General features: G+C 43.2%; 1 protein-coding gene across 2 annotated transcripts in view; it reads left to right on the top strand.

The window, feature by feature from the left end:
- LOC129711068 (AT-rich interactive domain-containing protein 3A-like) overlaps positions 1 to 24,622 on the top strand; it is a 55,677-nt gene that overhangs the window by 998 nt on the left and 30,057 nt on the right. The window lies entirely within an intron of this gene.

Here is a 24,622-nt window from a genome sequence, read left to right as displayed (position 1 = left end):
AATATACGTATGTTCCTAAATCCACTGTTTATTAAGTATATGCAATAAATACATACACGTCTGCAGCCTGTATACAATCATTGGGCTACTTTAATCTGCTGGATGATAACTTTCTTTCGCAAATCACCATAAACATTATTTTCTATAGATTATTAATAAAGTAGAAACCTGTACTAATATTTATATTGCGGTGAAAAGTTAATATCTCCACATAATTCTGTTTTAATTAATGCTTTTGTGACAATAATGAGCAGACCTGGAGTCTTAATTTTTTGTTTGTTTTGCAGTTTTATGCACAAGATTTTATTTCTAAATTCTATCATTTCGGTTAAATAGTAGCCTTTAAATATTTACAAGTCTTTCTATTTGTTAAATCTCAAGTTATTAAGATACAGTCTGAATCGAAGGAAATCTTGTTAAGTAAGTGCTGTATATTTTACCATTTTGTATTGAAATAAAATAGATTCATTTTATCTTTGGCATCTGTGTATATTGTTAAGAGTTATCCTGATCACTGAGGAAATCAAAATGTTTTGTGAAAATGTCATTTTAGCTTTTGCAAATCGTGGGAAATTTTAAATTGAATATTTGGCAAAAGATCAAAAGTTTAGTTTGGTAAATTTTAATGGAAATTAGCCAAACCATTTAGTGGTTTGTAGGTTTGGCAGAACTTAAAATAATATTTTGCAATACATTTTTTTAAGGCTTTGGAGATTATGTTAATCGGTTGAGCGAGAATGTAAATATAAGATGGCTCCTTGCCAAATAGCAAAGACTGTGCTGTTCTGTAGATAAAGTTATTTATCTACTACCTCTGTCCATTTTGAGTCAAGATGTTTTCTTGAATGGATTTTATTTACCTGATAAATTTTGTAATTCTGGGTGTATATTGCTAATACGGGTAAATATTACTATTCTGAGTGATAGCTGTTTAAATAACTGATAATTAGAAATGAAAATTAAAATGTTGATTGAAATTTGCTGCCTATCTCTGAAAGGTTGCGATTTAAACCAAAATCACACTTTACATGTTTTATTGATAATAAATTCTATACATTGAATATTGTGTTAATGAGCCACAGTGCCCTACATACTGTTTGGGACAAAGACCCATCATTTATTTATTTGCTTCTGTGCTCCACAATTTGAGATTTGTAATAGAAAAAAATCATATGTGGTTAAAGTGCACATTGTCAGATTTTATTAAAGGCCATTTTTATACATTTTGGTTACACCATATTGAAATTACAGCTGTGTTTAGACATAGTCCCCTATTTCCCCCCCCTCCCCCCTCTTCAGGGCATCATAATGTTTATAGAAACATAGAAATTAGGTGCAGGAGTAGGCCATTCGGCCCTTCGAGCCTGCACCGCCATTCAATATGATCATGGTTGATGATCCAACTCAGTATCCCGTACCTGCCTTCTCTCCATACCCTCTGATCCCCTTAGCCCCAAGGGCCACATCTAACTCCCTCTTATATATAGCCAATGAACTGGCCTCGACTACCCTCTGTGGCAGAGAGATCCTGAGATTCACCACTCTCTGTGTGAAAAAAGTTCTTCTCATCTCGGTTTTAAAGGATTTCCCCCTTATCCTTAAGCTGTGACCCCTTGTCCTGGACTTCCCCAACATCGGGAGCAATCTTCCTGCATCTAGCCTGTCCAACCCTTAAGAATTTTGTAAGTTTCTATAAGATCCCCTCTCAATCTCCTAAATTCTAGAGAGTATAAACCAAGTCTATCCAGTCTTTCTTCATAAGACAGTTCTGACATCCCAGGAATCAGTCTGGTGAACCTTCTCTGCACTCCCTCTATGCCAATAATGTCCTTCCTCAGATTTGGAGACCAAAACTGTATGCAGTTTGGGACACATGGCTTCACAGGTCTTTGTAATTGCTCAGGTGCCTCCTTAATGCAGGTATAAGAGAGCTCCCAGCACCTAGTCTTTCCATCAACTTTGGAAACTTTTATTGGTGTTTATCAACATGAGGACCAAAGTTGTGCCAATGAAAGTCAAAGAAGCCACGAGACTGAGTAACAAGAATAAAACTGTTAGAGACATCGGCCAAACCTTAGGCTTACCAAAATCAACTGTTAAGAACATCATTAAGAAGAAAGAGAGCACTGGTGAGCTTACTAATCACAAAGGGACTGGCAGGCCAAAGAAGATCTCCACAGAAGATGACAGAAGAATTCCTTCTATAATAAAGAAAATCCCAAGCACCTGTCCAACAGATCAGAAACACTCTTCAGGGGTCAGGTGTTGATTTGTCAATGACCACTGTCCACAGAAGACTTCATGAACAGAAATACAGAGGCTACGCTGTAAGATTCAAACCATTGGTTAGCCACAAAAATAGGATGGTCTGATTACAGTTTGTCAAGAAGTACATAAAAGTGCAACCGCAGTTCTGGAAAAAGGTCTCATGGACAGATGAGAGGAAGATTAACTTGTATCAGAGTGATGGCAAGAGCAAGGTATGGGGGGCAGAAGGAACTGTCAAAGATCCAAAGCATACTACCTCATCTGTGAAACATGGTGGTGGGGGTGTTATGGCTTGGGCATGTATGTCTGCTGAAGGTACAGGTGCACAACCTTTTATCCGAAAGCCTTGGGACCAGACACTTTTCGTAATTCAGAATTTTTCGGCTTTCGGAATGGAAGATTTTTAGCGTAGATTTTAACGGCTGGCGCAGTGGTAGAGTGCTCGGCTCATATCCGCAAGGTCGCGAGTTTGCGCCTCGATCCCGGCAGTTACTCGATCGTGAGTTTGAGTCTTCAGTGTAGTTTTTTCTTGCAGAATAGGAGAGAATAGGGAGGGTTAGGCTGGGATCATTCTCTGCGAGATGATCTTAGTGCGAGAGACAAGTGTAGGAGAGGTGTACTGACTGTGTGGGCAGAACTTTGGAAGTTATTGCCCACCATTCTCAAAAGCCGCTGTGTCTCCCTGTCCCTCCAACTCCAGAGGAATCCGCTCCCCGATGGGCCGCTACGGCGACAAGTGACAGTTCGCCCACAGCCCGAGCTGCGCCCCCCTCATCCGCAACCCGGGTTCCTCTGGAGTTGGAGCGGGGCTGGGCTAGAGTTGTTGCTGGCTGTGAGTCTCTGGGATCTCCGTGCTTGCAGTGGGCCTGGGGGTCGGTGTCCCGATGAGGGGGCGCAGCTCGGGTTGTGGGCGAACTGCCACTTGTCGCTGTAGCGGCCCATCGGGGAGCGGCTTCTGGTGATCCTGACGTCTCTCAGCTCCTGTCCAGGGGGATGGCCGGAGACGTCAGGACCAACAAGAACCCGCTCCCCTATGCGCCGCTACAGCGACAAGTGGCAGTTCGCCCACAGCCCGAGCTGCGCCCCCTCATCCGCAACCCGGGTTCCTCTGGAATTGGAGCGGGGCTGGGCTAGAGTTGCTGCTGGCTGTGAGTCTCTGGGATCTCCCGTGCTTGCAGTCGGTGTCCCGTTGGTCCTGACGTCTCCGGTCACCCCCCTGGAATGGAGCTGAGACTGGGAACTGTACCGCCCTAGCCCCCTCCCTCTGCAACTACAAACAACCCCACAGTTCCCAGTCTCAGCTCCTGTACAGGGGGGTGGCCGGAGACGTCACAGCCCGAGCTGCGCCGCATCATCCGCAACCCCAAGACCAAGATGTACCTTGCACACCATTAGCTTCTGTCCCTACGGGGAGCGTGTTCCTCTGGAATTGGAACGGGGCTGGGCTGCTGCTGGCTGTGGGTCTCTGGGATCTCCGTGCTTGCAGTGGGCCTGGGGGGCGGTGTCCCGTTGGTCCTGACGTCTCCGGTGACTGGCACTGGCTCCGACGTGAAGACAGTGCAAAGCCCCCGCGCCGGTGCAATGGCGGGGGGGGGGGACTGGAGAGGGGAGGGAAAGGGTCACACACATGGCCGGGAAGCAGAGGGGTGTAGGTGGGGTGAAACTGAAGGGAGCGACAATCTGCTGCTACCTGCCCGCTGAATTAAAAAGTTCCCACGCAAGACTCACGATACACTGTGTATCGTGAGTCTACCGTGGGAACTTTTTAACTCAGCGGGCAGGCAGCAGCAGATTGTCAATTATTAACCCTCCCGCGCAGTATACCCTCACCTTCTCTTTTATGAATGGGGATTTAGTTCCCCTTTCTTCGAGGACCGACCGGAGGTTCCGATGTCACTTCTGCGGGCCGCCCTCGGTGAACGTCTTCAAGGACCTTTCTTCAAGGACCTAAAAAATGTCCACTATTCGGAGCTTTTCGTTATTTGGATCTTCGGATAAAAGGTTGTGCACCTGTACTGGCTCACTTATCTTCATTGATGATACAACTGCTGATGGTAGTAGCATAATGAATTCTGAAGTGGATAGACACATCCTATCTGCTCAAGTTCAAACAAATGCCTCAAAACTCATTGGGCGGCAGTTCATTCTACAGCAAGACAATGATCCCAAACATACTGCTAAAGCAACAAAGGAGTTTTTCAAAGCTTAAAAAATGATAAATTCTTGAGTGGCCAATCACCTGATCTGAACCGAATGAGCATGCCTTTTATTTGCTGAAGAGAAAACTGAAAGGGACTAGCCCCCAAAACAAGCATAAGCTAAAGATGACTGCAATGTAGGCCTGGCAGAGCATCACCAAAGAAGATACCCAGAAACTGGTGACGCCCATGAATCGCAGACTTCATGCAGTCATTGCATGCAAAGGATATGGAACAAAATGCTAAACATGACTACTTTTATTTACATGACATTGCTGTGTCTCAAACATTATGCTGCCCTGAAATGAGGGAGACTATGTATAAACACTGCTGTAATTTCTACATGGTGAAAGCAAAATGTATAAAATGGCCTTTATTAAAATCTGACAATGTGCACTTTAACCACATGTGATTTCTTTTTTTTCTATTACAAATCTCAAATTGTGGAGTACTGAGGCAAATAAATAAATGATGGGTCTTTGTCCCGAACATTATTGATTGCACTGTATTTATATGAATGAAGTTTGAAATTTTAGTTTCAAATTTAATTCATTTATTTGCTGTTACTTTAGTTCAGTATTAGGATAATATAAATGAAGATCAAAACGTACCCAATTAAATTGTGACAACTCAGTATTGTGGAATGTCAGTCTGTGTGGGTGTTTTTTCCCTCCTAACATAATTTTTGTTGTGCTTGATAATTGATTGACTCTCTATCAATTATTTAAGATAGGAGGGAGGAAAATTCCTGAGGATTGTCAATTTAATGTCATTTGGAGGGCCAATTACTTGGATCGATTTTCAGAAACAACGTAACTGAACATTTTGAAATATGAGCATATCAAGGAGAATTGAGAAAGATTTATGACTGATGGCTTGCATTAGCTTTAAAACAAAAGTAAAATATTGTGGACACTAGAAATCTAAAATAAAATCTGAAAATACTTCACAGATCATGCGAAGAGAGGACAGTTAATGTTTCAGGTCTGTGGCTTCCTCAGTCTCATAAGTGGTCATGTGTCAAAAATGTTACCATTGTTTCCCTTTCTCCATATTTGAGCCACTTATTAACAGGATGGATGTTTCTTGCATGGATTTTTGCAAAAGATATTTATAGAAACCTTGTACTAAAATGTCCTTATTTGACTTCAATGGTTTTTCCTTCCATCAATTTATCCAGCAGTCAGTTCAGAATGTTTGTGCTTTTTGGACAGAAGTTTGAAGGGCTGTTGTGTCTATAATTATCTTTAATTATCAAAAGCTTCATCTTAGAAGCTCACTGCAAGCTGGGCAAATTTGCAAATGGTCAGACTAGGAGTGCTAACAACATCAAAGAATGCTGAAACAACAAGTACAAGCAAGCAGCACATAACAAAGCAAATTAAATTTAATTTCAAACATATGTAAAGATCTATACACAGGAAATGAAAAAAATACCAAATCACAAATAACGTTGAATAACAAGGAGAGAATGCAAAACTATTAAATCTGTGCTACAAAGTTTAAACAATAAATACATTGGAAAGTTCTGGTCAGACCCCACCTTAAGTGCTGCGAATAGTTCTAATTATAAGAAACAAAGGCACATTGAAGAACTTGAGGCATGCTAAAGGTTTGAGCCTGGGGGGGGGGGGAGGAGGGGGGGGGGGGGGGGGGAAGAACTGTCAAGATTTTCTATCATTGAAAAAGAGGTCACCAAAGAGGTGACTTTATAGGAGATGCATAAAAGAGTTAAAAAAGTGGACAAAATAAACTGGAATGCATTATGTTAAAAGAAGCTGACAGATTCAAATAAGCAATTGTTAAAATGTGCAGGAAGGAACTGCAGATGCTAGTTTAAACTGAAGATTACACAAAAAGCTGGAGTAACTCAGCAGTTCAGATAGCATCTCCTGAGAAAAGGAATAGGTGACGAAACATCACCTATTCCTTTGCTCCAGAGATGCTGTCTGACCCGCTGAGTTACTCCAGCATCTTGTGTCTTTCATTAGCATAGGTAAACTTGGAATCAATGATTGTGTAGAAATGGCAATTATGTTTTTTTGGTATATAACTTGGAGAGGAACTTGCAGATAGTGATGTTTCCATTTGCCTATTATCTTTATTCTCCTTGGCTGTAGTTTATATGTTTGAGAGTTGCTTTGCTGAGGTATTCCAGTAGGTTTTGTAGATAATATATGCTGCAGCCATTGTGAGATTGTTTTTGAAGCTGTATCCATTCAAGAAAGTTGAGAATATTCCAACCTGAAAGTTGAGAGTATTCCAACCTGACTTGCTGTAGGCTACCCAATCACTGTTATATTTCTAACATCGGCACTTTTTGAATTACTTTAGTTTTTCTTGAAAAAAAACATTTAAATTTAATGTATACCTAACTAATATGAATCACAGAACATGCAACAAAACGGAACAGTACAGAGAAGGAGCAGCCCTACAGTTCACCATATTTGCACTGATCATAATGCAAATCTAAACTAATCAAATCTGCCTGCATATGGTCGATATCCCTGCTCCCCTACCTGTGAATGTTAATCTAAACATTGTTGTCATCTCTGATTCTACCACTTTCTCTTGCAGCCTGTTCCAGGGACCTATTACTCTCTGTGTGGTGGGGGTAGGAGAGAGAAACTTGCCTGGCACATCCCCCTTAAAGTGAATGTTTGATCGTAGTGGTTCAGTCTGAAGAAGGGTCTTGACCCGAAACGTTAGCCATTCCTTCTCTCCTGAAATGCTGCCTCTGAGTTACTCTAGCTTTTTGTGTCTATCTTCGGTTTAAATTAGTATCTGAAGTTCCTTCCTACACATTAGCTATGCTTGATATGGCTGCAACTTCCATTTTCTGTAATCTGTTCATTTTTGATCCATGCATCATTTAGTTTTCCAGCTTTCTTCTTCACCCCCCCCCCCCCCCCCCCCCCCCCCCCCCCCCCCCCCCCCCATCACTGAAGATGGGTTTCAACCCGAAATGTCCCGCTGGTTTACTCCAACACTTTGTGTCATTTTGCAAAAATTAGTTGTCACAGTACCAATGTTAGTGATAGTTTCAATTGCCTGTGGGATTGCTGAGTTAGTTATATAGATTCATTCTTTTGTTTGGTATGAAAAGCTTTGTGCTGCACTGTCCTTCATTTGAGTCTGGCATTGGATCTTTGTTCAATTATTATTATGCTTAATAAAGCATAATTGAACAAAGACACTCTCCTCCATTTAAATGAAAAGACCCTCGGTCCGAACATCTTAATTGACCGGAGGAAATTTTTTTTTATCTCCAGCTAAAATTTTCAGTTCTTAGAGAAAAAAAAAAGAGCTTTTATGACTAGCATTTTAATGGCTTATTCTAAAGAAAGACCATCATCTCCAATTTCTCAAATTATTCTATGGTTTAGATATTTTGGCTTGAAAATTTCAATTTATTGGATATATAGGTGACATCATCCCACCTCCCACAATCCCAGAAAACTATGCAAATAGCAATTTTCTGTAATGCGACGCCACCTCATCTGTGTATGTGTCAAGAAGTGAGTGTTGAAAATGATACATTTTGTGTATTTAGCTTTTCACATTTCGCAAGAGGAAATTAGAATAGAATTTGTGAATTTTGTGAGGGTGAATTTTTGTTAACTTAACTGCCCGAACATGGGGGTTGCCAGTAGTTCTTATCTGAGTAAGGCATTAAGTATTTCTAAATAAGTTGATAATGTTCGTTAACTGAATTTAATTCAAGCTCCATACCCTGATGCTGAACTGTGAGATGGAGCAGTTTGTAAGCAGCGATTGGCTCTTCGATGATGGATCCTTAGGCTTTGCCCTAAATTACTCTTTGACGGCTTTCTGTAATCAAAGGTCTCTTTACTACTATTACATTTGTTTTTCTGGTTGCCGCTGGATTTTGAAATGTTCAAAATTTTTCGACAACAGTTGGCGGTAGTGGGTTTGATGTCAATGAGTGTAGCTTGACTTCTGACGTTGGTGCTGTCAGGATGACGTATGTTGTCGCCAGGTGATATAGGTTGTCGCTGGTGCTGACTTGAGTGAATTCCATTGGCAACTGCCTACGTCAACCGGCGACTGAATTGTCTTCAATTGTTGCCTACAGGGTCATACCTTGTCGTAACTTGTCACGGGTGGATGTAGGTGGAAGTTGTAGATGATATGTGCATGTACTTTTAACATAGTGACCTCACCACTACTAACCACTCCCCATATCACAAGTATAATTACAACCTCCCCACCCACTGATCTCTCTCTAGTTCCCGTGACAGACCACGTACAGCTAGTGCAGTAATGTATGTTACAGTATGAATAAAGTGAAGTAAAGACACAGTGCGTTGATGACACTTCTTTACATGGTGTCATAAATCTTACCCTTGCGCCTCCTGTTTATCGGTTGTTTATTCACTTTTGACCCAGTTCCCCGTCCCCTTTCTCTATTTCCTCGTTATGGCCACTTCCTGCCGCAAGCCAGACGTGCTTGTCTTTGATTCTGACATTGCCCATCGGTGAGATGTCTTTCAATGTGACTTCGACCACTATGTCACAATCGCTCATCCTGCCGCCACCCCTGAGGTCAAAGCTTCTCTGCTTCTCAACCTGGCTGGTCCCGATGCCCTGGAAGGGTCTGACTCATTCGTCTACGCTGCAGATGAAACTGCTCGGGACCCGGTATGTTTAATGGCTAAGTTTACCGCGATGTGCGACATCCCCTCTAACTGCATCTTAGAGCGTTTTAAAATGTTCGGGTGGCGTCAGAACCCAGGTGAATCCATTGATTCGCTGCGCTGCGACACCTGGCCAGGCGGTGCCGCCTGGACACGCTGACCCCCGATGAACTGACCAGCCTGACGAACTCCATATGTCTGACTCGAGTTCCTCCCAGGGGGAGACCAGCATATTTTCAGTGTTGGATGCACCTGCACTGATAACGGACCCTTCAGTTCGTGTAGCTGTGAGCAACTCGACCTTCACCGCGAAAAATCGACACGGGGGCGGTCGCAAATGTAATGTCAACAAGCCTTTTCAGGAAGATAAGAACTAATGAGAAAGTCACTTAGTGCCTATGGGGGAGATACTGGAGACCTCTCGGCCCCTCACTCTTTATCTGCTAGATACAAACTGCATCACCCTGTTGGGCATCCGAGCTTGGGCCTGGTCTCCTTCCACCGTGACATCCACCAGGTGCAGACCCTTATGAACCCCCTGATTGAATATCCAGACCGCTTTGACGACGAGCTGGGCAAGTTGCCCTGCTACAACAAGATTGTTGTCGACCGCAATGTCGAGCCAGTGATTCGTCCGCCACACCGCGTCTCCTTCGCCATGAAGGATAAAGTTGAGTCGACGCTGCACAACATGGTTACCATGGGCATCCTGAAAGAGGTGAGCGAACCCACAGGGTGGGTCTCCACTATGGTTGTTGCCGCGAAAAAAGACAAAAGCGAGAAATACGCATTTGCATCAACCCCAAGGACCTGAACCTTGCCATCAAACGACCACACTACCCCATGCGAACGGTAGAGGACGTCGCTGCACAAGTTGGCCCGGCCACAATCTTTTCCGTTCTCGATGTCAAAAGTTCCTTCTGGCAGATACCGCTTGACGAGCAGTCCTCATACCTGACAACTTTCAGCACCCCTTTCGGCAGGTTCCGGTTCCTCCGGATGCCATTCGGGATCAACTCTGCCAGCGAGGTGTTCCAGCGGACAATGGAGCAACTGTTTGCCGGGTCTACCATGTGCCATCATCGTTGACGACATCCTGGTCTACGGTAAGGATGTTGCTGAGCACGACTTCAACCTCCGCCAAGTCCTGGACCGGGCCCGGAAGATTAACCTCAAATTAAACCCCAAGAAGTGCCGATTCCGCGTCCCGGAGGTCACTTATGTGGGCCACGTTTTTACAGCCTCGGGGCTGAAGCCCGATCCGCAGAAAACGTCTGCCATCTCCGGAATGTCTTCACCTACTGACGTGCCCAGCCTGCAACGTTTCCTGGGCATGGTTAATTACCTGGGGAAGTTCATCCCCGACCTCAGCGAGCTGAGCACGCCCATGAGGGAGTTGATTTAGAAGGACACTGCCTGGGCCTGGTTCCCTCAACACCAGAGAGCTTTTGACGTCCTGAAGTCCAGGTTGGTCAGCACCCCCACGCTCAAATTTTTCGACCTACAGCGTCCCATTGTCATCACCTGCGACGCCTCCCAGTTCGGTCTTGGTGCCGCTTGTCTACAGCTCCACGATGGCCTGCAGCTGCCTGTTTCCTGCCAAGGATCCTGCCCTGCAACAGCTTGCAGACGTCATCCAGCAGGGCTGGCCGGACCGTCGCTCTGCTTTGCCGGCAGGTGCCGTGCCCTACTTCCTGGTCCGGGGTGAGCTCGTGCTGCACGACGGCGTGGTTGTGAAGGGACACAAGGTGGTTGTGCCTGCTGCGCTGCACGACCACTATTTTCAGGCCACCCACCGCGGTCATCCTGGGGCCGAGGCCACTTTGTCTCACGCTCAGAGCCAGTTCTACTGGCCCGGTATGGCTCGGTACATCCCTAATGGGTCGCTGGTTGTTGGTAGTTGACATCGACTACGTCGTAGGTTGTTGTAGCTTGTCTTACACATTGTCGTAGGGGGATCCAGTCGTCAGTTTTTCGGCGATCTACTACGACTATGACCCTTAAGTGATGAAATACTCAGTTGCAACAACACTTGACTTCCATGTTACGATGCACAGGTATTGAAGCCATAAAAATGTGCTGACCTGTGCATTAAGTAATTGGCAAAATGCTGGTATATTTTGATTTAGTATGTTCAACAGCCAGTTCCTTTTGTTCAAAGCATAATTTGGATAAACGTAAGCATTTACACAAGAAAACTTACTGCAGGAAAATACTATGTATGATTCAATTCTTCTTGGGTTGAATTCAAACTCTTGCTCTCATGCATTGATTGTTGTTGATGTTTCATTTGAAAATATCCTTTCATGGTAATTTTTGGCATAATTTAATTATACAGTATACTAAAACAATGTAATGACCCAGTTCCTGTTAATATGATTTAGTCTACAAACTACTAATCTTGCTAAAGTAAGAAAGTACGTATTTCTTTCCTTTTCCAGACTGTTTCTTAGTTATATTTTAATCGGGTTAATAAAGTGCAGTACTATATATGGATGCGTTTTAAGTTAAACTAGGTAAAATGTACCCTTTTCACATTGACAGATTGAGAATTTTCTTCTGTTTATATCTGCATGCTGGTTCTTTACAGAGAAACATAGAAAATAGGTGCAGGAGAAGGTCATTCGGCCCTTCGAGCCAGCACCGCCATTCATTGTGATCATGGCTGATCGTCCCCAATCAATAACCTATGCCTGCCTTCTCCCCATATCCCTTGATTCCACTAGCCCCATGAGCTCTATCTAACTCTCTCTTAAATCCATCCAGTGATTTGGCCTCCACTGCCCTCTGTAGCAGGGAATTCCACAAATTCACAACTCTCTGGGTGAAAAAGTTTTTTCTCACCTCAGTCTTAAATGGCCTCCCCTTTATTCTAAGACTGTGGTCACTGGTTCTGGACTCGCCCAACATTGGGCACATTTTTCCTGCATCTAGCTTGTCCAGTCCTTTAATAATTTTATATGTTTCTATAAGATTTTCCCCTCATCCTTCTAAACTCCAGTGAATACAAGCCTAGTCTTTTCAATCTTTCCTCGTATGACAATCCCGCCCCAGGGATCAATCTCGTGAACCTATGCTGCACTTCCTCAATCACAAGGATGTCCTTCCTCAAATTAGAAGACCAAAACTGTACACAATGCTCCAGATGTGGTCTTACCAGAGCCCTATACAACTGCAGAAGAACCTCTTTACTCCAATGCTGAAATCCTCGTGTTATGAAGGCCAACATTCCATTAGCTTTCTTCACTGCCTGCTGTACCTGCACGCCAACTTTCAGTGACTGGTGTACAAGGACACCCAGGTCTACATGCACCCCCCCCCTTACCTAACCTAACCCCATTGAGATAATAATCTGCCCCCTTTTTTTGCTGCCGAAGTAGATAACCTCACATGCATCTGCCATGGATCTGCCCACTCACTCAAACTGTCCAGGTCACCCTGCAAACTCCTAACATCCTCTTCACAGTTCACACTGCCACCCAGCTTTGTGTCATCCACAAACTTGTAGTGTTGCTCCTAATTCCCTCTTCCAAATCATTAATATATGGTAAATTGCGGCCCCAACACCGAGCCTTGTGGCACTCCACTCGCCACTGCCTGCCATTCTGAAAAGGCAGAACTCACTCCTACTCTTTGCTTCCGGTCTGCCAACCAATTTTCTATCCATGTCAACACCCTACCCCCCAATACCATGTGCTCTAATTTTAGTCACCATTCTCCCGTGCGGGATCTTATCAAAGGTTTTCTGAAAGTCTAGATACACTACATCCACTGGCTCCCCTTCATCTATTTTACTTGTCACATCCTCAAAAAATTCCAGAAGATTAGTCAAGCATGATTTCCCTTTCATAAATCCATGTTGACTTGGACTAATCTTTTTACTGCTATCCAAATGCTCCATTATTACCTCTTTAATAATTGACTCCAGCATCTTTCCCACCACAGAAGTCAGGCTAACTGGTCTATAAATCCCTGTTTTCTCTCTCGCTCCTTTCTTGAAAAGTGGGATAACATTAGCTATCCTCCAATCCACAGGAACTGATCCTGAATCTATTGAACATTGGAAAATGATCACCAATGCGTTCACTATTTCTAGAGCCACCTCCCTGAGGTCCCTGGGATACAGACCATCCAGCCCAGGGGATTTATCATCCTTCAGTCCCATTAGCCTACCCAATACTATTTCTCGCCTAATGAAAATTTCTTTTAGTTCCTCTACCCCCTTAGATCCTCTGTCCTCCAGTACATCTGGGAGCTTGTTTGTGTCTTCCTTAGTGAAGACAGATCCGAAGTACCTGTTCAACTCTTCTACCATTTCCTTGTTACCCATAATAATTTCACCCATGTCTGCCTTCAAGGGACCCACATTTGACTTAGCTACTCTTTTTCCCTTAACATATCTAAAGAAGCTTTTACTGTCCTCCTTTATATTCCTGGCCAGCTTCCCCTCGTACTTCATCTTTTCAGCCCGTATTGTCCAGTTTGTTTCCTTCTGTTGTCCTATGACAGTTTCCCAATCATCTGGCTTCTGGCTACTCTTCGCTGTGTTATACATATCTTTATTTTATTGGAGTCAACATTGTGAATTTTACCCTGTACATTGACCACTCCCCACCGCCCTGCCTGACATGGTCGCACCACCACCCCGGCTGGCCCTACGATATCCCTTGCTTTTAATGCCACCGCTGGCTCACACAGCTTCCTCATTCGCTCTCAGGCCACGCTTGCTGCCTCCACCATCGACCCTTACCTGCACTCTGACCGCCTGCCGGCCGTCCATGACTATTGACTGCTGACCTTTGGGCCATCAACTCACCTGGATTACAGGTCGAGTTCTGACTGAGAATCTGAAGAAGGGTCTCGACCCAAAACATCACTTATGATGATAGGTTACTTGGTTATAGTGGACTAGACCAAGTGGGACCCGTTAGGTTCCTGTCTCACGGGAGGCCTGGTCCCCCAACACAATATTGCACCACTCACCCATAGCCCCCACGGGACTGTCAGAAACCTCTCATAGCACAGTAACAGTTATTCTGAGAATTTGGCTTTTTGAACCGTTTAAATATCAATAACGTGAAATATAACATCAAATCTGAAGGAAGCTTGACAGGAATGACCACGGGACAAAGGTGCGTAAAGTGATGCAAAAATGTATGCGCTACTGTGTACCGTTTGGCATAGGTCCCCCCCCTTTATTACAAAATCTTGAGTTTTTAAGTTTAAAAATGTAAAATTTCTTGTAAAATATAACATCAAATGTGAAGAAACTTGATAGGAACGTCCACGGGGAAAAAGCTGAGTAAGATCCTGCAAAAATGTTTGCGCTATTGTGTACCATTTTGGCGTAGTTCCTTGATCTCACAGACAGACAGACAAACAAGGCAAGACTTTTAATAGTATACTAGACCAAGTGCAGACCCGTTGGGTCTGCTCCCCCAATGGTGTGATCCCCCAACCCAATATTCCACCATGCACCCGTCTCCTCCAATGGAACTGAAGCCGTTCTCAAAAGTAAGATTCCAGCACTGCCCTGCCTCCCTCAGCAGTGGATTTAAAAAAAAAATCCAATGGCACCTACCATGCCTGCTGCAGCAGTGAAAAGTTCAGAGTGTTCCTGTCTTGCAACTTTGTTTCGAAGTGTGTTGGAAGCTGACATGTAAATGGAGAAGCCAGTTTATTTTTGAAATACTTGGGGGTGGGGGGCGGGGGGGGGAAAGAAGGATTTGATTAAAAACGTGTACTTCAACACGATGAAATGTAATGAGGAGCGGATACTTAGAAAGAAAAGCGAAATCTCTACCGAAATGGAAAAGATCTCGGCGATTGAGCGTCTGGATTGGGCGTGGCAATGAATCGAAGGAAGAAATGCAGCCGGCAGCCGTACATGCAAATGGATCCATTCCCATTGGACATCTGCGAGCATCGGCCATTCCGATTGGACATCTGCGAGTATCGGGCACGAATCAAAAGGCAGAAAGGGATCTGGACGGCAGCCGGACGGATAGCCCCAGAGTTTTATAGATATAATAGAAGATAGATATAGATAGATAGATATAGATAGATAGAAGATAGATAATGGAAAATAACCCCCCCCCTCCCCCAACACCACCATGTCTGTTATAAGAGTTTACTGTTCATAAATCTGTATATATGGTTCCCAAGCATGACAATTTGCATGCTGTTTACTGCATACTAATATCTGCATTTATCAAGGCTGATTGCACTTTTCTAAAGATAAAACAATTTATATAAAAAAAGCATTTACTCCTGCCCCTGAAATATAGAGGCATGTTCCTTCCAAGGTCACAAGAGCAGTAGATCAATTTAAACAGATATGTATAAGGAAGAATGCAGATGTCCTGTCTGGACGTTTTGAGTCTGGAGAGTTCCTTTATTTCTTTGTTTTCTTTATCTGATGTTGAAATTTAATGGTCAGGAAATGTATGGCAGGCAAACCTTTTTTTTTTAATGCATAAATCTGGTTAATTCTGTTCTAAACTTTTTTTTGAAGTTTGAAATATCCTGTCCTTTTATAATTGTGTATCCACATGCAAAGTCAGGTGCCAGGCTCATTATTTTAAGGCATCTGCATAATTCCTCACCACACCCTGAATGTTCATAGTCAGCGTGTTAATAATGAATTTTGTGTGCTGATAGATTGTCTTGCCCAAATAACCAGTTGTTCTGATTCAAATTATGTACACAAGCGGAAAATATATTCGAAACTATTAGCAATGTTTTTAATTGCTTTTGGGCATTTTTAAAAATCATTTGTTTTGCCAGATCAATCATTGTTATAACAAGTGCGTAATTAAACTTAAGTAAAAGGTAGAAGTCCTCAACAGGCCAGGCTGCACCTGTGTGAAGAGAAACGGGAGTCAACACATTTGTAATTTTTTTAGAAATCTGTCTTCATACTCGCTTTCCCCCCCCCCCCCACCCTCTATCACTCGCTTTCTTTCCCATTCCCCAACGACCCCATCTGCCCATCAGCTGCGCAGTCCTCCTGCTGGGTCATACAGTGTGGCCCAACTTGCCCACGCCAACCAACATGTCCTGTCTACCACCGTCCCACCTGCCTGTGCTTGGCCCATAACCCTGTGAACCTGTCTTATCCATCTACCTGTCCAAATATCTCTTAAACATTACAATAGTACCTGCCAATACTATCTGCCAGTCTCATCAACAGGACTGAATAGCAGATCAAAAACAGATTATGATTGCTTTGCTTAATGTCATTTTTTTTTTAACATTTCAAAAATAAACTTTAATAATGGAATCAATGACAAGAAATTAGAAAATAGTTCATGGATTTATTTACATTTATAATGTTATTCTGTCTATAAATTCATTGTCATCCATTCTAAACATGCATATGTATCGTTAGTACTTTCTTTACAAAAACGTAACGGCACTCGTGTGACTTCCTTGGACGATACAAACTCGAAATGTTTGAGAAGGTTTTTGCACGGACTTTGCCTCCCATTGTCCAGTGGTAGCAGTATCTTAGACTACTGTTCGTCCCCACAAAGCTGTAATTAGCTGCACCAAGCTTCATTACATCCTTTGGCATGTAATTGTGCAGCTTGGAATTTGCCAGTTGACAGCATCCACTTATGGGCATCTTGATAACTGGAAGATCATCAAGCTTTTGGCAGACCAAAGTGCATCTTTCACTGTGTTGATGATCTTCCAGCAGCACATGATACTTGCCTTGGTGTGCCTATCTTAATAGCCCATAGCTTAGTGTCTTTGTTAATGCTGCTGTTCAGGATGAACCATTTCAGCAGAGGTCGGCAACATTGTTCTGCATAGGGGCCGGACGAATGTCTGTGAGCGGATGGTGGGCCACATCTATCACGTGCACACATGGATCTCGCCCCCATCCCGCCCCGGATGGCAGGCAACAAATCGCGTGTCACATAGATCCCGCCCCTTTGAGGACGCCACCCGGAGCGTTGGCCAAAGATCACAGATACTCCACTATGCAGTATATGCACTATGCAAAATATACAGTACTAACAATGCCAACCATTTGCATGGGATTGTAACTGAAGGTGCAGGGTACAAAGGCAAGGAGATTGTGTTGAACGTCGTTAAAACATTGGTTTCATTAAGGCTGGGATATTGGGCACTGCACTGTACAGCGCGAAAGCATGGCTGAGGGCGCAGGCAAGATTTACTAGAACAATGTAGGTAGGAACTGCAGATGCTGGTTTACATCGAAGGTAGATGCAAATTGCTGGAGTAATTCAGCGGGACAGGCAGCATATCTGGAGAGAATGAATGGGTGAAGTTTCGGATCGAGCCTCTTCTTCGTTTTTACGTACATAAATAATGGCAGTAAATCAACTGTACATACAGAAAGCATATGGACCACAGACACTCCACCTCTCCCATCCCACCATCAGTCCAAACCAGTTATATAATTCCATACAACGCCTCCACGGGGTCTATATTCCACAGAGATACAAAGAGTACTTGTGAATAGACACAATTTGCTGGAGTAACTCAGCGGGACAGGCAGCGACTCTGGAGAGAAGGAATGGGTGACATTTCGGGTCGAGACCCTTCTTCAGACTGAACTGAACTCTTGTCGGTGAGAGTACTTGTGATTGTCTGAAGAAGGGTCTCTACCCGAAACATCACCCATTCCTTCTATCCAGAGATGCTGCCTGTCCCGCTGAGTTACTCCAGCATTTTGTGTCTATCTTTGATGTAAACCAAAATCTGCAGTTCCTTCCCATACAAGAGTACTTGTGACTTGTAGCTGAATGTCTGGGTACTTAACAATTTGAGTCTCGTGATAAATTATTGTCCGAATATACGATCGGGTGTTCCGGGACCGTTTCTTCAGGAAACCCTTTTATTTCATGTATATGAATATTGGATGCATATTGGCAGTACATTTCATATGATTAATTATTAAAGCAGGCTTCCGTCAGTTAATGGCTAGTGTTTCATCACGTTTTGAGTCCATTTCGTAATACCCCTGATAATGAGACCAAACAACTATAATCCGTTTTACAAAATAATGTGGAGATTTATACATCAGCAGGTCAGAAAGAGTGGGGCGTATATTCACTATTTTTTAAAGTGTCTTTCGTTGAACATAAATGAGTTGCTCATTTCTTGTGGATTCCCTCAAGTTTTTTTTAATGTGGATTTGTATCAAGTTGCGTCGTTTCAGGTTTCACATTTGGAATTTATTTTGGAGCTGGGTTCAGCTGGAGGTCCACGGAAGTTGGAAGAATTTTGCTTACTGGGAATAAAGACCAGAGGCAGAGCAGCACGGACACTTCCCGTTTCTGGGGCGTGCAAGCTGGCACTAACTCACGGCGATTCATACTTGCACACACGTGGACATATGCCAGTGTGATCGTATTTTATGCACGGGCAACTCATAATGCCGAAGAAGGGTCTCGACATGAAACGTTACCCATTCCTTCTCTCCAGAGATGCTGCCTGTCCAGCTCTGTTACTCCAGCATTTTGTGTCTATTTGCAAGTTCAGAGTTAAATAAAAAAACACAGAGTGCAGAGCAACTCAGCGGCCACCAATCCAAGACAGGTGCTGAGGTGTGGGGAAAAAAATATGCCTGCTGACCGGAATGGTTCCGGGGCGCGCTGAGCAGCAGGCACCGGAGCCACTGCAACCACACTTTTAGATGCGGGAAAAAAAAAATTCCGACCACGGGCCGGATGAATGCGGGGAAAAAGAAATCGGCCTTCGGGCCGGATGATTTCGGGTTACGGGCTACATTCGGCCCGACAGCCGTAGGTGGCCGACCCCTGCATTACATTGCTATACTTTTCCAGACCTACTGCAAATTCACAATCCAGAAGGTGGTGGGAAATGACTTTCATTGCAGCTGTCTCGAGGGTGACGTTGAACTTCCTGTTCTTGCCACTTTAATTCCCCATCCCACTCCCACTCTGACCCATCAGTCTGTGCCTCCTATACTATCACAGTGTGTTCCAATGTATGCTTGAGGTATAGAACTTTTTATTTGGGCATATTGAGGTCATGTGGACTATATTGGTTCTACAAGTTCAAGTAACTTGATTTCTCCATCTGTAAAATAAGCTCCACTTTTTTTTGCTCTCTCTGCAAGTAGAGCACAGCCTAACATGTGGGAGGAAAGAACTGCAGATCCTGGTTTAAATCGAAGGAAGACACAAAATACTGGAGTAACTCTGTGGGACAGGCAGAATTTCTGGAGAGAAAGAATGGGTGACGTTTAGGGTCGAAACCCTTCTCCAGACTGACCTGTGGAATCTGCCCTGTTCTGCATTTTGCAACTCCCTCATACTTTTGTCAGTTTTCCCACTCTGTAACTGCTTTCATTGACTAGGTAACCTTGAGCTTATCCTCGTGGTCATTTTGGTTTTACCCAATTGGAGACATTGCTTCCTCTACCCTCCCTACAACTTTATGAGCTCCTTTTGTCTCCTTTGCAATTATGATGACGATCTCTGACCTGAAACCTAGAAACATAGAAATTAGGTGCAGGAGTAGGCCATTCGGCCCTTCGAGCCTGCACCACCATTTAATATGATCATGGCTGAAACATTAACTTGTTTCCCTTCCCACATATGCTAACTGACCTGCTAATTATTAGCAGCATTTTTCTGTTTTTGTTTTGTATTTCCAACATTGGCAGCCTTTTGATTTACACAAAAAGGATTTTTAAATTATTATTGATGGAGGGAGAAAAATGTTGACTTGCCTATTATGTTGCATCTGATTAAAAATGTAAATGATTGTTTGACAGAATTGATTAGTTGTAACTGTTAAATATATCAGTTTGGCATACCACTATATTTCTTATGGAGTACAAGAGCAGAGTCTAGTCAGGCTGAGACTTCCCTTTCTTCTGGATCCCAGCATCAGTCTAGATCTGGGCTAGAATTTGAGACTTTATTGATTTCACTTCCAGCTTTGCTGGCATTCAAAGGTTGTAGAATTAGCTTGACTTTATTGTTTCCCAGGTTTCCCAGGTCCTTTTGAAACTTTGTCATATCTGAAGAAGGGCCCTGATCTGAAATGTCATCTGTCCATTTCTCTCCACAGATGCTGCCTGTCCTGTTGAGTTGCTCCAGCATTTGTTGTTTACTGTCTCATACTATTGGATTCCAGGTGGAGGACCAGCAAAATGGCCTGGTTGGAGATGCCTAAATGCAGATACCATGTGGATGGTGGACTAGGCCAGCAAGATTATTTGGTCTAGATGATGATTATAGAAAGTATATTAGTAAGCACCTAAAATTAAAAATTGTGATCAATTGAAGTTACAGTGGTTGAAAATAATTATTTGAGGGAAAAACACCTCTTGTTTAGTTAAGTAGGGTAATATCTTGGTGCTATTGAAGTTCACATGAAGGGCAATATCAGTTAGAATCTCCTAAAATGAAAGGGTTTAGAGACTGTTTTAATTATGTCAATCAACTTGGATGCCATTTTTTAAAATGCCAAATATCCCTGAATGTACTTCTCTACCAATTAAGAACAGGCCAGGGGCATCTGTGGAAACAGAAACATTTAACATTTTCGATTGAAGAATCTTCTTCAGAATTCTATTATGATTGTCCCAATAAGCGGCCCCTGACTTAAAAAAATTAACTTTTTGTTTCCACAGATGTTGCCTGATCTGCTAAGTTTGTACAGCATTTAAAACTTTATTTCGCGTTTCCAACATCTGTATTTTTGAATTTTTATTTTTGAAAAGTCATTTTTTAAATACTGTGAAGTGTACTTTAAACAGTACTGTGAATATTTTAGAAGGATAGCTAAGGCCAGACAGAAAATGTGAATATTTTAGTAACTGTGCTGGAACGTCGTTTGAGGAGAAGCATAATATTGCACAAAGGAAAATGAGGTTACGGGGTTGGGGATGGGGAAGTCGGGGGATAGAGAGAGTCTGTTGGAGAGGCAACAACCCTACTAGATGCACCACTGTGTTGCTCTCTAACACTATACCTGTTTATAAAGTAATTTAATTATTTATGAAGTCATAAGAATTTTAGCATTAAAAAAATCTGAGGACATATTAATATTTTTTATAACTGACCAGATTGAAACTAGTCAATAGTCAGGTTCTGTATGACTTGGATTAGGTAGCCAGACTTTATATCACATTTCTTTCGCAAAAAGAATAATAATAATAAATCAGGATTTTGTTGCGCCAATCCAACATTTTTATTTCACTACAGATTTTTCTTTCTCTGGAGCAAATTGAACATTATTACTATTTGGTTTTCAATGGAAACTATTTTTACTAAACCAATATGTTAAATTATAATTTTCAGATATGAGTGAAGCTATTGTTGTATAGAGGTGTCTAAAATGTTCGCTTTTAAGTTCATTCATTAACAGTCATGTTAAGTATTAAGGATGTTAAGGATTTGAGTATAGGAGCACGGAGGTTCTACTGCAGTTGTACAGGGTCTTCAGGGCTCTCGCTTAACCTTTTTCCCCTGTTGCCAGCCGGGCAACCTTGGCAGCTTTTTAGGTTGCCAAATGACAGTTTAGGTGGTCATTTAAGATGGCTTGCATGACGCGTGCTCGGACAAAGTGCGAAGTTACCAGTTGTAATTATGCTCAATGAAGCATTCGCATATTATTTCTGCTTCAAATAAAGTCACAAACTAACATATTCACCAATCAAGACATGATATATACCTCAATGACATGCAGCAAAATTATAATATGGTATCTCAACTCTTTTTACACATTGCAATTAATGCAATTTTTATTATTTCTTTCCACTTCCAAACAAAAATGTGGTTGGATTATTCAGCGAATGATCAACCTGTGTCAATAAATCCTGGACCTTGATAACATGTATGCTTAACCATGCACACTACAGATTGATGCAAGCATGTCTTCTGTGAAGGACCGAAAATTATCATGACATGACATGGGTTGTTATTGCTATTGGTACGGAAACACTCTCGCTTCCCACATAATTTATCCACAACAAAATATACAGGTTGCAAGGAATTTTCTAAAGGCATTTTATGATAATAGCTGTTAAAACTGACTATACCCATCTGACAGGTTAAACATGACACTAGAGATGGCCAAAGGACACCTGGTGTATTGCGCCAGTTTTTGCTGGCTGTGGGCTGGGGTGCGCCCGCTGACTCCCGGGGGCCACCGCGGCGTTTGTGGAGGCTCCGTGCGGGATGGTCCACTCGGCCGCAGCGGCGGAGAGCCCGGATCTGCCACGTCCCCCCTCCAATCACCCCCCCCCCCCCCCCCACACTCTACGTCCGCCTCTGACCGACACCTCCCTCCTCCAAAGGTTTGTTTTGAAAGCGCCGTTATCAGGCAGGGCGGGGTGCGGGAGGAGGAGGAGATGGAGCCATCGCCGCTGCTGCTGTGTGGGGCCCGTCATTCGCTCCGACCCTCTGTTACGCCACACTTTCCCACAACTGTCGCCGACACAATACGTCACGTTCCTTTTCTCCAGTTGCCATAGATGGTCTGAGATGCTGCAGGACCCGCGGAGTTACTCCAGTGGCGGTTCGGCAACGATTGCATTTAGCGGCAGAGAGCCCCTGGGATCGTTAATCAAGCCCTGGTCTTGTTGAGCTGGTGTATTGCGGTCTCCTGATCTTGACTGCCATAGAGGGAATAGAGAAGGTTACAGACTGATTCCTGGGATGGCAGGACTTTCGAAGAAAGACAGGATAGAGTTACACGCAGGAATTTAGAAGATTGAGGGGGGATCTTATAGAAACTTACAAAAATTCTTATCCTTTGTTTCCAGAACTAGGGGTCACAGTTTAAGAATAAATTCGAACGCATTTTTTACACAAATCATTCTCTGCCACAGAATGGCCAGTTCATTGGCATTTAAGAGGGAGTTAGACTACAGATATGGAGAGAAATGATAAATGATTGATCATATTGAATGGCGGTGTAGGCGCGAAGGGCCGAATGGCCTACTCCTGCACCTATTTTTATGTTTCTATGATCTCTTGCTGATTTGCAAAGATCCTCAGAACAGCGTCCTAAAAGCTTCTTCAGACATTGCAGCATCTGTGATGGAAATGGACAGATAACGTTTCAGGCCAGGACCCTTCTTCAGACTGAAGGAGTAAAGTGGCAAAAGCTGGTAGAAAGTGGTGAGGGAAAGGAGTGGAAATAGAGCTGATACGTGAGAAGTGGATCTAGGTAAGGTTAATTGGCAGATGAATTGGGTGTAGAAGATAAGGGTGGAGATGATTACCAAGACTAGAGATTTGGGTAGTTGATGAAAGGGACAGAGGAGGTGGTGGAGAGTACGGCATAGAAAAAGTGAAAAGAAACGCCCAAGTTATCTACAAAGTAGTATTGGTGTAAATTGTTGGGAGTGTGCTGTAGAAATACTAAAATTCAATGAGATTGCAAGCTTATCGTTTCTCTTGAGATTCTGAGTCTGCACTTTATTTGGCATACATGATTGAGTGTGGTAGGAAACATGAATCTAAATTTTAAATTGCCAGATTAAAAAAAAAAGTTGTGTGTGATATCAACTGTATCCTTAATAGATCAACATTTTCTTCAAGTTGATGCTTAGTAAAATATTGCTTCATTTGAATAGTTCTAAGGCCATTAATAAAATGTGATGTTGTATTTCCAATTCTTTTATTCTGGAGTAGCAGTAGTATTTTGTATTTATGAACATGTAAAAAGATGTTTTAGCTCCATGGTAAATGAGCCATCAAACAGTGGAAGTGTAAATTGTACATGTGTAACAAAGAAGGAAATACTTCAGACATGAGCAACTGCAAATACTGGTTTATTTAAAAAGACACTAAGTGATGGAGTAACTCAGCGGGTCAGGCAGCATCTCTGGAGGACATGAATAGGTCTCCAGAGATGCTGCCTAACCCACATTCAGACTCATTGTAGTAGGGGGAACAATGCTGGAAAAGAGGCGGAACAGGATAAAGCCAGGCAAGTGATGGGGGATACAGATGATGCCAGTGATTGATTGGGCAAAGACCAGAGATGAAAAGACAAAAGGCTGTAAGATGAGAACCGGGGTGTGAAATGTGAAGCTAGAGGAAGGAATATGGCAAGAAGGGGAGGGGGGTTGGGGTAAGCAGAAAAGGGGTTGGATTATGGGAGAAATGGGTTGTACATCCAAGTAGGGCACATGAGAGGGGGGGGGGGGGGGGGGGGGGGGGGGTTGTTGGTTAGTTAACTAAAATTGGAGAATTCAATCTTCATGTGGTGGCCTCGCTCTGCCATTGGAGTAGGTCCAGGACCGAAAAGTCAGTAGGAGAATGGAAAAGAAGTAAAATGGTTAGCAACTGGGAGATCCATCTGGCCTTGGTGGACTGGGCGTAAGCATTCACCTAGTATATGTTTGGTCTTGCCAATATAAAGGAGGCCACGTCATGAGCACCAAATGCAGTAGATGGGGTTAGAGGAGGTGCATGTGAACCCCTGTATCACCAGATAGGGCTGTTGGGGTCTCGGGATGGTTGTGTGGGAGGAGGT

This window comes from Leucoraja erinacea, chromosome 29 (genome assembly GCF_028641065.1).
Source record: "Leucoraja erinacea ecotype New England chromosome 29, Leri_hhj_1, whole genome shotgun sequence".
NCBI lineage: Eukaryota > Metazoa > Chordata > Chondrichthyes > Rajiformes > Rajidae > Leucoraja > Leucoraja erinaceus.
The sequence above is the reverse complement of the archived record's forward strand: the minus strand, read 5'-3'. Positions and strand labels throughout refer to the sequence as shown.